The 13550-nt window shown below is 31.5% G+C and overlaps 1 pseudogene; it reads right to left on the bottom strand.

The window, feature by feature from the left end:
- Positions 1-4968: 4968 nt before the first annotated feature.
- Positions 4969-11103, bottom strand: LOC133670928 (uncharacterized; annotated as a pseudogene).
- Between the last annotated feature and the right edge of the window lie 2447 nt (positions 11104-13550).

The following is a 13550-nucleotide window of genomic DNA, read 5'->3' as shown; positions in this document are numbered from 1 at the left end:
TATAAACTAATACCCCTAAAAAAATATAAACTAATCCATATATCTAAGTCACTGGATCTAAAATGATTTGAATAGAATAGATTTATAATTTATAAAATATTAAAAGTTAAATTTGATATAATTATCCTGCCTAACTATATTAATTAACAACTCTACTTTTAGAGAAAGTTCATCACATCAAACCACCTTTCACATCAAAACAAGGGTGAAAAAAAAAACTGAAGCTAACAATACTCGATTTATTCAATAAGAATAGTTAAATATATTAATTGGTAATTTGGGTTTTAACGCCTTTTTTATATTTATTAAAATTATAAAAATTAACAAATTAATAAAATGAATTGTTATATTGGGTTTTAACTTATTTTTATATCCATGGAAAAAATTTAATAAGTTTATAAAATAAATTGTTAAGTTGGTTTTTAATTCACTTGTAGTATTCATTAAAAAAAAAGAAGTTAATAAGATAAATTGTTATGTTAGGGTTTTTTTATATATATTTATCAAAAATTTATATTCATTACTACCACATCATTACTTAAACCTCGTTTGGTATTATGACGTGGTTGTGTTTTTTTAAAAATATGATATTTTTTTTTAAGTTTTTTTATATTTTTAAATTATTTTGATATGCTGATATAAAAAATAATTTTTAAAAATAAAAAATTACTTGAATATATTTTTTAAATAAAAAATCTTTAAAAAACAACTATTACTACTAAGGTATGTGAACTTTTTATTAACATATGTCCAACATTTTATTTAATTGCAATAACTTTTAATATTTATATATTAAATTTTAAGAAAAAAAAAACCAATACATTTGGATTATAAAAAGTTACAAATTACAAACACCTATCTTATTATCTTTGTCTTTCATTTGAACAAAGGTGTCGGCTGAAAGCCAAATAGGTGATAAAGTACCCAGTGTAGAGAAAATAAAGCTTGATCATGACTATGGCCACATTACACAATAGTAAAAAAGTTACGGAAAATTCTTTTATGATCTCATGTTGGAGTCATGTAGTTATTAATATGATAACCACTAAAAATTTACATGATCGTTAACTTTAGAGCCCGTGGAATTAGTCGAAGTACACATAAGCTGACTTGGACATCTACATTAATAAAAAAAAATTGTGGTAAAACCCTACTACATGAGGTTTTGGAGATTGGAGGGAAAAATATTTTTTAAACTAGTTTTTTGTTTGAAAATAAATTTTGTTTTTATATTAGTACATTAAAATATTAAAAAAAATATTAATTTAAAACTTTTTAAAATAAAAAATACTTCTTAAAACATCTAAAATAAAATAAAAAATTTATGTCAAATACCTCCAAATTGTTGGCTTTACTCATACATTAAGTTTGCAAATATCCATTCAAACCTAATAAAGACAGATTACAAGTTTCAACCTGGCCTGAATGTTATCTTCATACTTTTATACTTTGTTCAGGGTTGTGTTTGTACTAAAGTTTCAATAAAATTTGATTTTTTTTGGTTTAAAATTATTTTTTTTAATGTTTTTGTTTTTTTATTGTTTTGATATGATAATGTTAAAAATAATTTTTAAAAAATAAAAAAATATTATTTTAATACATTTTTAAATAAAAAACACTTAAAAAAAAACCATTAACACACTCTCAAACACTTCTTCAATTCTTTAATGCGGTGCCATGTTTTATAGCCTAAGGCAATTTAATTGATCATCTAGCCAAAATAAGTAAACTTGGCATGGTTCATGACACGATGCAAGTTATTAGCTAGGGAGGTTAACATGTATTTTCAAGATTTTTTTCTTTTTAAAAATTAAAATAATATCATTTTAAAGAAAAAAATTCTAAAAAAAATCAAATAAAGTTTCAATTATATTGCTGATTAATCTACTGGGTTAACCAGCTTAACTCTTGTTTAATTTTCTTTTGAAATTCAGCCGACTAGAGGCTAGATTAGCCGGGTCCTAGCTCTGACCCCACGAGCTGACAAGATGCTTCTTTAACTATTTTCGTGTTGAATGTTTTATGCTTGACCTTCACTTAAGCAGCATCATAAAGCCAATTTCAAGTAACTTTAGCTAGTGCAAATTGCCCAAGTTGGTCTCCACCCCTTGATTCTATTTACAAAATACATAGAATCAAAGAGATGACGTTTATTTATTCTGTCATGTAGAGAAACAAATATATATATATATATATATATATATATATATATATATATATATATATATATATGAGGTGACACTTGCAAATTATAATGTCCATTTGAGTTTTAAAGCTGGGAATTCAGTAGTGGAGCCTTCCTTTTCCATATGATCTCATATTTTCAGTTAGCTTTAAAACTATATCTTATTTTTTAAAATATTTTTTATTTAAAAATATATTAAAATAATTTTTTATTTTTAAAAAAACATTTTTAATATTAATATATCAAAATAATACGAAAACATTAAAAAAAATTAATCTAAAGTAAAAAATAAGGTTTTTTATAAATATTTTTGAAACACACAAATAAAAGACAAAGTAAATATCTCCCTGGCTTGGAACTAAAGAACCTCCATCTGTCATTGTCTGGGTATCTTTAAAAAAATAATAAGAGTAAATCTCAATATTTTCTTGTGATCATAGGCAAAATATAGTGTACTACTGTACATGCTGGCGGCAACAGCTTGGAGAGCGACCCCCCTCTCTCATTTTTCAATTGGCCTCGATCGAAGAGCTTTGGTCTCCCGCGATTAGAGATTAGTAGAGCAGGTTCCCTTTTCACTCGAAAGTGGGAGCTGAGATATGGGATCCAGTGAGAAACAATATCAAAATATGATAATTTTATCTTATTTGCCTTCTTTATGCTCGGAATAGATCATGATCGTTAGTCTTAGACTGACAATAAACTCAATGCCGGAATGGATCTCGGATTTAGTTCGGAATTGACTCGCAAAAAAAGGATATGAATTATTGGATTATCAAGTTATTTCAAAAGGTTACTGAATATTGTTATTAAAACGGTGTAATTTTTTTTTCAAAAAAATTCAGCCCCCTTTTCTTTTTACATTTCCTTTTCTATTTTTCTTCAATTCAACTTTGTCTTTCCCAATTTTATTTTTAGATTTTTTTTTAACAATCATCGAGATTATCTTTAGACTATTCAAATTTATTAAACCATGTTGAGACAACTCTACTATGACTTAATTTAAAATTTAGATCAAATAAAAAATTAGATTGAGATATTTTTTTTTCTCAATTTCATCCTCAAAACTTTTTTTACCAGACGGTCAGATTATCTTTAGACTAGTCAAGCAAATTGGATCACGTCGAGACAACTCTCACACATTTTAATTTTAAACCCGAGCTAAGTAAGAAATTAGGTCAAAATGTTTTTTTTCCTGTAAATTTCATTATTTTTTTTCAATTTCATCCACAAGATTTTTTTTACTTGTTGACTGGGTTATCTTTAGACCGATCAAATCAACTGGTTTATATTTGACTAATTCTCATACGTTAGACAAGAAGTCAATACAAAAGATTTTAAGATTGGTTCATTAAACCAAATTTAATAACAATATAACTTGAATAGTTCTTTTATTATGTTCAAAATTTTTTAATTTAACCCATAATATAGCATGAAAATATAAACTAATTAATTCTAGATGATAATTCTCTATAACTTGAATATTTCTTTTATTATGTTTAATTTTTTTTGTAATTTAACCCGCAATATATCATGAAAATATAAACTAATTAATTCTAGAACGATAATGAATCTATATTCTATAGCCATATTCATGAAATTACTCATGTTTTTTTTTTTATCACGATACAATTATGGTTGGGTCTCTACACAGACGTGTGTGATTGTGAGAGAGAAATCACGATCCCCATGTCATTGAAATCATGAGCCCACAACCTACCTACCTACCTACCTCCAGTTCTATAAGATAAAAACCTGATTGGTTACCTGAATATGGAATCTCCAATAATTAACAGATTCGTTTTGATAACTTTCCGTTAATTACAGACAATGGAGATTCGTGTCCGTACATCTGTTCAGACAACAGATGCCTATTGCCTAGGTCGCGACAAAATCCAACACTAGTCATTACTAACTTCATGTCGGTATGGTCTCCCACACTCCCCCGCATAAATTTTAACAACACTTTGGATATCTAAAAAAAATAAAAAAAATTAAATCAGAGAAACTTGTGACTTGTAGAATTGGAAACCCTAAAGCCAAGGCAGAAATCACACGCAGGCACGTCTCCTTCATTGCTTAATAGCATAATGGCATGGAAGAATGTTGAACACACACACATTAGGGCATGTGAATAGCCTGATGCACTCAGACCGTGACTTAATTCTTACATCATAGACTACAACTGTACATTATAATTATGATGGTATAATAGTTTATTTATCAAATTTATCCCGGTAATGCCAAGTCGACAAGCGAAAAAAGGATGTTGAAAAATCTAATAGCGGTTATTTTTCAAAATGCTTTTTACTTGAAAATGCATCAAAATAATATTTTTATTTTTTAAAAATAATTTTTGATATTAATACATCAAAACAATCCAAAAACAAAAAAAAAATATTTCAATTTTAAGCAAAAAAAAAAGAATAAATCAAAATTTGCCCAACCCTTTGAAAGGCAATATCAAACAGGGAATAAATCTTCTTCCATGCTATGCTACATTCCATTACAAGGTAATAAAGCTAGCAAGAAATGCAGGAGAGATGCTTCGAATTGATGATGTATGGCAAAAGTCTATAAAACCTAAGAGCTGTGATACTGACAAAGGTAGATTTGTCATCATAAAAATATTTTCAATTAAATGATATTGTTGTGTCAAGGATTGAGGATACAAATAAGTGTCTGACAAAAAAAAAAAAAATCTTTCCACATAAAATTACACAACTCCTGCTCAAGTTTAAGAACTCGTCAATGGCATTTAGGCAATTGCAATTGTTGGTCACTTTCAATAATTTTTAGTTTTCATTTTAAACTCCATTTGAAAAAAGAACAAGGAAATCAAAATTGACAACACACAATTTGATCCCTCTCTAACATTTTTTTTTTTACAATAACATGCTCTCTAAATATATGGTATAATGGTCTATGGAAAAGAAAGAAAAAATCCGTTCACCTAACCTGTGAGAAGTATCATAGCAGTTAATAAGAACCTGGATGCACCAAAGTTGATCTTGCTGGCACCTTTTGCTAATGAAAGTACAATCAACTGAACAATATCTTTGAATGGCAACAGCACTTTTCTTTAAACAACTCCATCATAAATGATCCAAGTAACAAAATGTTGTTGAGCCATACTCAAACGCAGCATCCCAGACTACTGCTACCATCTCCAAGTGCCAACATGGTGCTTCTGTCAGTGAAATCTATACTAAAAAAGGCAGTACTATTCACCATTCTGGACTCCATGGGTCTTGCTTTTCATCAGCTGATTCAAACAAGAATTCAGTTTCAAGAAAGGCAGCATGAAAGGAAGATATATCACAGAACTAGACATTAATTTAACAGATGCTATTACAGGAAAAGGAAAAACAGGATCACTGTTTCATTCAAGAGAAATTAATCAATGAGCACCTAACCTTGTAAGAATATTTCTTCCGCAGTTTAATTGCTGCGCTTATGCATCTTTTAACATGTATACTGAGCAGCCTATCATTGAAAATCTGCAATCATTTAAATAAACATGTCAATGAAATGAGTAAAAGAATGAAACCAGACAAAAGAAATTCCTGTCATTAAATAACACAATTTTTTTCAGTGTACGTTGATGAGGATCCATTTGACATAGATCTTCAGTTTAATGCATCAGACTCAACTCAATGGTAAAAAATACCCAGCAATTTTACAAGAACCCACAATCAAGTATACCAGACAGTAGTGCTGTTATTCCAAGAGCACAAACAGAACGAAACCACCTCATCTTCAAGTTCATTAACTGTTCCTTTCTTGAGATCTTGAGCAAGAAGAATACCCTAGCATACACTCAGTTAAGCTAGAGATGAGCTGCTCTAACTTGCTCATTTAATCCACGGGTTACTTTAGGAGAGACGAGGAAAGGGAAAAAAATGTTTTATCAATTAACATCGTCCATAGAACTAGACAAGGTAAAGTAGATGGTGCAATAATTGGCAGCATAAAAAAAGAAAGATAATAATTAATTGCCACAAAGCTATCAAAAGAATATTAATTATATGAAGACAGTATAATAGTACTACAATATAATACACCTGCCTTTATCATATCATCAATCGAACGAGTTTCTTTTATTATTTTTTGACGGTTCATGATGAGAATAACCGCAACACAGAAAACAGGTAATTCATCATCCCCATTCTTAGTTGATGAGATCATGTTGGTGTTAATCTGCACGTGGTAATTTCTTGACCAAAAATTCCTTGTGAAACCACAAAAGTGATAAGTTGATGCAGACTTTATTCCAGTCTGTCAGACGAAGAGTGCTCAACATGTCCATGCTTTGATTGTGAACCATCTCTTGAACTACCATCACTATTTTCAACGCTTTCCTCTCTGATATCTCCTCCAGAATCCCTTGGAAGATTGAGCACCAGTGCCTCCAGACAATTCTCCTCTAAATCACACACGACAGATTCATCAAAATCAGCAGCCCACATCATCTGCATTAAAGATGATTACACAAAAGTCAGATCAATTTCAACTTCCTGAGATAATGCAATAAAGTTATAACCTCCCATTTGAGTTCATGATGCTTCTAAAGACATGATGCTTTAAAGAAACCATGTTCATGCTGATTAAAAAAAAAGAACAAAGAGAAGAAAAGAAACCATGTTCATCAAACTGTACTTGACTAAGGAACATCCCTTGGGCTTATATAAACTCAGACACACTTATCAGTTAAGTGCATTGCCCTCCACCTTTCATAAAATTGATTCATTCTATATTTCTAGCTTCAGCAATGCCTGATACAAACAACAATAGCAATATCAGCTTTGTTCTGATGTTGTCTAGCTCAGTGAACAACCACATTGTTCTGCGGACAGACCTTTTCTTTCCAGTGCTACAAAGCAACACATCGACATCAACAACAATAGCTTGAATTTGCTAAACGAAAACTATGTAGATTTCTATATAAATTCTTCCTTTCAATATTCGCTGCAGCAATGCAATGCAATAAAATGCCACCGGATCTTCCATATTTTAAAAATTGGGTTTCCTCAAGGGAGCAGGTAGAAGGCAACCACTAAGAAAATCAGCCATAAAAGGTAGAGATATCACATTCCCTTAAGAAGGGAACAAACAGATTTCAGGAAATCACCCAACAATCTTGACAGATTACCTAAGGATACACAACCACCTGGGAAGACAAGTAACGGTAGGCCTCCAATTACAAAGTACTCATGTTATACCATAATCAACTGAGCAAACTGTTCAAGCTAGTTGTTTTCATGGTATGAAGACAACATCATATACTTTACAGTTTATTGCATTCGGTGCAGAGCAACTGAACAAACCTCCCACATCCGAAGAGCTTCACTAAAAGATAACTCTCGGCGGAAGAGAACCATCAACATCCGGAATGCAAAATGGAGGCTTTCAGCACCTATACGTGATAGGTGTGCAAACATTTCCTTGTCTGTGAGTTCCAAGATATGCCACAATGCTTGCAACTGCTTCATGACTCCAGTTGGTCCTTCCATCTGAAAATTTTCTCGCTGGATAGTGGGGAAAACACATGTTAGAGAGGAACATCAAATTATCCAGCTACATTTTTTGCCAAAGTTCCTATTACCATTCTCCGTAGAAGCATCTCAAAGCACCAAAATGCATCAGCATTGTCCTCAAAGAGAACAACAAAAGGAGACAGCAGATCGCTCATGCCTAAAACCAGATAACCAAATGAAACATGCAAGCTTCATGTTAAATTTGAACATAACTATGGGTTCACCTACAAAACCAAATTTATAACAGAACAACCTTGACAATAACCAGTAGCTGGATTAACCCATGCATAGACAGCAAGGATATCAGACATCCTAGCTAAATTTCTCTTATCCTCATAGAATTCAAGATGCGTATCTGTTCTTACAACATCAACAACTGAAAAAGAAGAAAAGGTTGTCAGATCAAAGAAATTGCAATAACATTAAAATTCTTGAGATACATTCAGAGCTTCTCTTTCAAAATGAAACTGCAAATTTGTAACTAAGGTACCTATTCGATGCAATGTCCAGAGCCATTCGGACACACTGCCCACACCAGCAGCCCCTCCATCGGATGTTGCATTTAACAATGGTGTCTCAGGAACATCAACTATTCTCAATTTGTTCACTATTCCTTTCTCATAACCCAGATTGTTGGACTGTAATACCGGTACATGGTCCTCTTGGTGAACTAATTCAATTTCAGATTTCTTCTGAGATGAAGTATGGTTAGATGGTTCCCCAAGGGATTCCATAATTAAATCTACATTATTATTAATTTGAAAACTGTGCATCCTGTCATCTTCAAATCTCAATTTTCTTTGTGTAGGTGGTCTGTCATCATGCACACAACTTTCTTTCTTATCTTCTCTCTTGTCAAACAAATCAGTGACAGGTAAAGGAGGAAAATCAAAATAACTCTCTGCTACATACTCTGATCCATAAGCCTCTCCACCTCCTTTTGAGGAACCACTATTGAGCGGGCCTGAAGAAGGTATAAAACAAGAATCACATGCTGCACTATCTGAGCTTCCCCTCACACTGACAAGCCCAGCAGAATCACTAGAACTTTCCCTGGCACATGTGCATGCTGTATCTGTACAGTTATTATTCCAATTACTATAATTCTCTAATATGTTAATAGCATCTACAGAAGTTCGTCTACTTTTGACTGTAGCTTCCCTTGACCCATTATCCTTGGATGATGTCCTCATATCCATAACTTTGGACCCCACAACAAATGCAAGGGCACCGGTTCCTATACTTGAATGCATTGTTTGACATTGTTCAATGAGGTCTTTGTACCGTTCCCTGCATAAAATATTTCATAAAGTTGTTGCTCCTAAGAGGATTTAAAGATACTGAAAAAACTAAAACAGATTCCTTTGCCCAAAATACTTAAATAACTTGCTTAACCCAGATAAAGACACATCACGAGAAAAAAACATTGTTGATAAATCAAATTAAAAGCTAACCATTGTGTCATGCAAAGTACGGCAAACTGAAAAAAAGCAATCAATAAGGTATATACACGTCATAGTTTTAGTAAAAAGAAGATGAGAGAAATAAAAGATGAAAGGTATGGAGTTAATGATGCTTTCACTATGCTAATATGCATACATATGTGCATTGTGTTTCATTGTCTGCAAACTCTAAAATGATGGTCCGATGCAGCTTGTTAGATCATGTCCAAGCCAGTATTGATGACAGTAAAAGGATCGAAAAAACTCTTTTTAAATGGAAGAACACATGGCAGTATCTATTAAGACTGAAAGGTGAGCATGAAACAACTGCAACTGGGCTCAACAACAATGCTTCCTTCTACCACTTTGAGAGGAAAACACAAGTGCACTATGGTAGAGTAAGATATAGGGGGAAAAATTGACAAAACAGTGTAAAGGGGGAGTCTTTTGAACTCAATCTAATAACTAAGGCTGAATCCTGAAAATAATATTTTGTAGGGAAGTGCATGCCTCTGTAATATCTTATGGACTGGTGAGAAAGAATCTTCTCTCTCTCTCTTTTTTAATCCATATATAAAAGCACAAACCAAATGAAAATCTGATGATAAAAAACCATAGACAGGTCCCAGGCATTCATAGTTTGGCATGAAAGCCATAACAAGAAAGAATCAGACAATACTGAAACAATGCCAATAACACAGAAAATCTAACATTAAGACTACCTCCACATTTCAGAAAATAGAAAATCACTAAAAATGACCTTATTCAGTTCATCAGGTAATGTGGTTAAAAAAAAGAAAAAAGAAAAAGAAAAACCGTAAATACCTCCTCGCTGTCCTAAGCTGACTCCGGGACTCGGAAGTGGTTCCCAGTGCATAACAGCCAAGTAGAATTCCCAAACTTCTGGCCTAATAGATGGATCCACACCCTAACACGCAGCAAACGATGTCATATAGCTACACAGAAATTCCAACCTACTTCATAGAGATATGAAACCCAAAATTACAGTCTAGAACCAAATCAGCACCATCTCATTATTCAACAAAGGACTGGAAAATAAATTTAAGGGGGCAAAATATAGCAACAACGAGACAGCATACCCCCAAAACTATCAACTTGAGTGCTTTCTGAAAACCCGAAACCTTTCCATTACTATCAAAAGTCGACTCCCATTTCTCCGGCTTAAGCATTTTGCTTACCTGCAACATTAACAGCACAAAATCCCCATCAAGATAAAAAAAAAAAAAAAAACCTCACCGATAACACGAAATCTTATGAAATAAAAGGTTTGAGCAGTCAATCTTACAGTTATAACAACCTTTATAGGTGATTGAGAAAGACAAGGCTCTCTCATATCCTTCACCATTGTTCCTACTCTCTGTAAATTCACCACCGATATCGCTTTTCCACATTTCCATTGCTTCTCCTCTCTCTCTCCACCAGACATCTACACCAAAAAAATCCTCCTTTTCTCTCTCTCTCTAATTATTTTTCTTAGTCCTTCCTAAATATCATCGCCGTGTAATTAACTGACAAACTCAACAACTGCAATTGCGAAATCAAAATTAATGAACCCTTATTAACTGAATAATTTGATTAATAATGAAAAAACATCGAATTTAAATTTAAAAAAAATACATGAAATTAATAGATTAACTGGAAATTGTAAACGTCGATCGAAATGGAATAGACATGCAGCAATGAATGGATGATCCGATCAAAATGTATGTACGCATGAAAAAATAAACGTAGAAATATACTCGTATGAGAAAGAAGGTATGTGTACGAATACGTAAAACGTACGGAGAGAGTACCTGGAGAAGAAAATTGAGATCGTGGAGAATGGTGAGACGAAGAAGATAGGAGGGGAAGGAGGAGGAGGAGTTTGTTGTCCTCCGTCACCATTTACGAAGAATTTTGTTTTTTTTTTTTAAAAAAAGAGAAGAAAATAAGAAAAAGAAAAAAGACCGTTTATTCTTATCTCTTTCTAGTTTTTTATTCTTATTTTTTCCCCTGAAATTTTTTTTTTTCATTTCTTTTTCATTTGTGAAAAAAATGCTTTCTTTTTTCCTTTAGGAAATATAAATTCTAATATGATTAATTTATCCTTTATGTTTTATGTTTAAGGGTGTCGGGTTCTTTAAGATATATAATTTGTATACATACATATATTTTACAATTATGTTATTTTAAATTAAATCTAGGTTGATTTTATCAATTTAAAAAAATAAATAATAATTAATTTGATTGATCTAATTAAATTTTAATCAAAATTTTATTTAATTTTAAAAAAATTAAATTAAAATAATTTAATTTTTTTATTTAAAAAATATATAAAAAAATTATTTTAGATTAACATAAACAACTTTTATACATATATATATATATATATATATATATATATATATATATATATATATATGATAATCGAGATGAATTTCTAGAATAGACTTCAAATCCATAATTTTAAAATTCAAGCTGAATTTATAAAAAAAAATAAAAAAAGTAAAATAATTGGTTGATTAATGGGATGATGTTGGGTGACCGGTTATAACCCGTTGATTATTTTTTAAAAATTAAAATAATATTATTTTAATTTATAAAAAATTTAGAATTGATCCAGTCAAAACTTATAATCCGAGCTTTGAATCAGATCAACCACCAAAACCGGGTTTAAAAATAATGTTCAAATGTACTTATTACAGACCGAATGAAACTCATGCTCTCCAGGTTTGTTTTCATTATATATTTTTTTTCAATCAGATTTTGGATAAAGTTGAAAATACCACTCTATTTATTGTCTGGATCTAGGAGAATAAAAGAAAGAGATGAAAGAGAGTAGCTTTCCTTGGCATATTGAGTTGAAGTCAAAGTTATTGTTTTTTCTGCTTTTGAAATCTCATAAAATGCGAATTGCCCCCCCTAGCTTCTGTTTCTGTGATCTCTGCGTTCGCATTTGCTAGTGTTTCTGAAGGGAAACAATCTTTGAGCTTCTAATTAGAGCTCACGAGGCATTCCTTGTTACAACTGCATCAGTTTGAGTCCGAAATAATTGCGCGAAGAGACATTGTTCTTATTTGATGCTGTTACAAGCTCTGTATAAGCCCAACTGTTTGCAGGCAGCTAAGTTATGGACATATTTACTACCTTCACTGTTAAAACTAAACTAGATTTTAATTTTTTCAAAGAACAGAGGAATCAGTCCGACGGCTGAAAATCAGTCAATCAATTCAAGGATGATTGAGAACTGGTTAACCAGTAAGTTGGTATAATGTTTTTTTTATTTGAATTATGATTTTTTTGTATTAGTTTAACTCCTTGATTGTCTAGAACATTTTGCCTATAAAAATACTCGTAATTTAGCATTATGAATAAACACAAGAAGGAGAGAGAATCGCTAAAAGAATGTAGAGAGAAACACTTAATAAAAATATATCATCCTCTCAATCTTCTTCTTGTTCTTGAGGTTTTAACCCTGTATTGATTTGTTGATCTTATACCACACCTGTTTTATTTTCAACAAGTGATATTAGAGTTTAGGTTTGATTATTTGACATGACCAATCTAAACTTTCTATTTCAATGTCCTAGGTTGACAAATGATAAATATGAAATTTGGTGTATTCGAGTACAAACTTAGATAGGTTCCCAAGATGTATAAGAAACAGTTGAAAAAGACTTTGAATAGCCTATAGATAAAGCAACATTGCCTTTATCCTAAAAAAAGGCCGTGTAAAAGGCATGAAGGAAAGATTAACAAGCACTTGCAATCATCCACAAATGTTTGGATGATGCCACTTTTGGAATAGTGGTCAACGCAACCACTGCTAAGCATGCATGTAAAGTTTACGAAAATCAAATTAAGGAGCTAATAATGTGAGAAATGAATGTCTACAAAAATTATGTGGTGACTTTGAAAAGTTAAATATATTTAAATTGAAGAATATTTTAGAATACTTTATAAGAGTATTATCCATATACAATCAATTGAAAAGATATGAGGAGAAGGTGGAAGAGATACATGTGGTAGATAAAATTCTATACTCGCTGCAAAAGAAGTTCTATCATGTGATAGGCCCATAAGAAAAGAGTCATTGCGATTGAAGAGGATGTTAGTGTATAAATATTTTTTTTCAAAACAAGACAGTTCTTGATATTCTCGAGGAATAGAGGATCTGGACAAAACAGAGGAAGAGAAGCAAAAGACATTCAGAAATGGAAGCCAAAATAGCATCAACAGGTTACCGATCAACCATATAAAGCAAATTGGTTGACCAGTGGCAATCTAAAATTTAAGTTTCACGAATTAAAAGTTAAATACTGTAAATGTCATATTCCTAAATCTACCCATATGTACCCTATATTTTGTTAATTATTTACTTTGATC

The sequence above is a fragment of the Populus nigra genome, chromosome 13 (genome assembly GCF_951802175.1).
Source record: "Populus nigra chromosome 13, ddPopNigr1.1, whole genome shotgun sequence".
In the NCBI taxonomy this organism is placed as follows: domain Eukaryota; kingdom Viridiplantae; phylum Streptophyta; class Magnoliopsida; order Malpighiales; family Salicaceae; genus Populus; species Populus nigra.
This window is presented reverse-complemented; position numbering and strand designations above follow the sequence as displayed.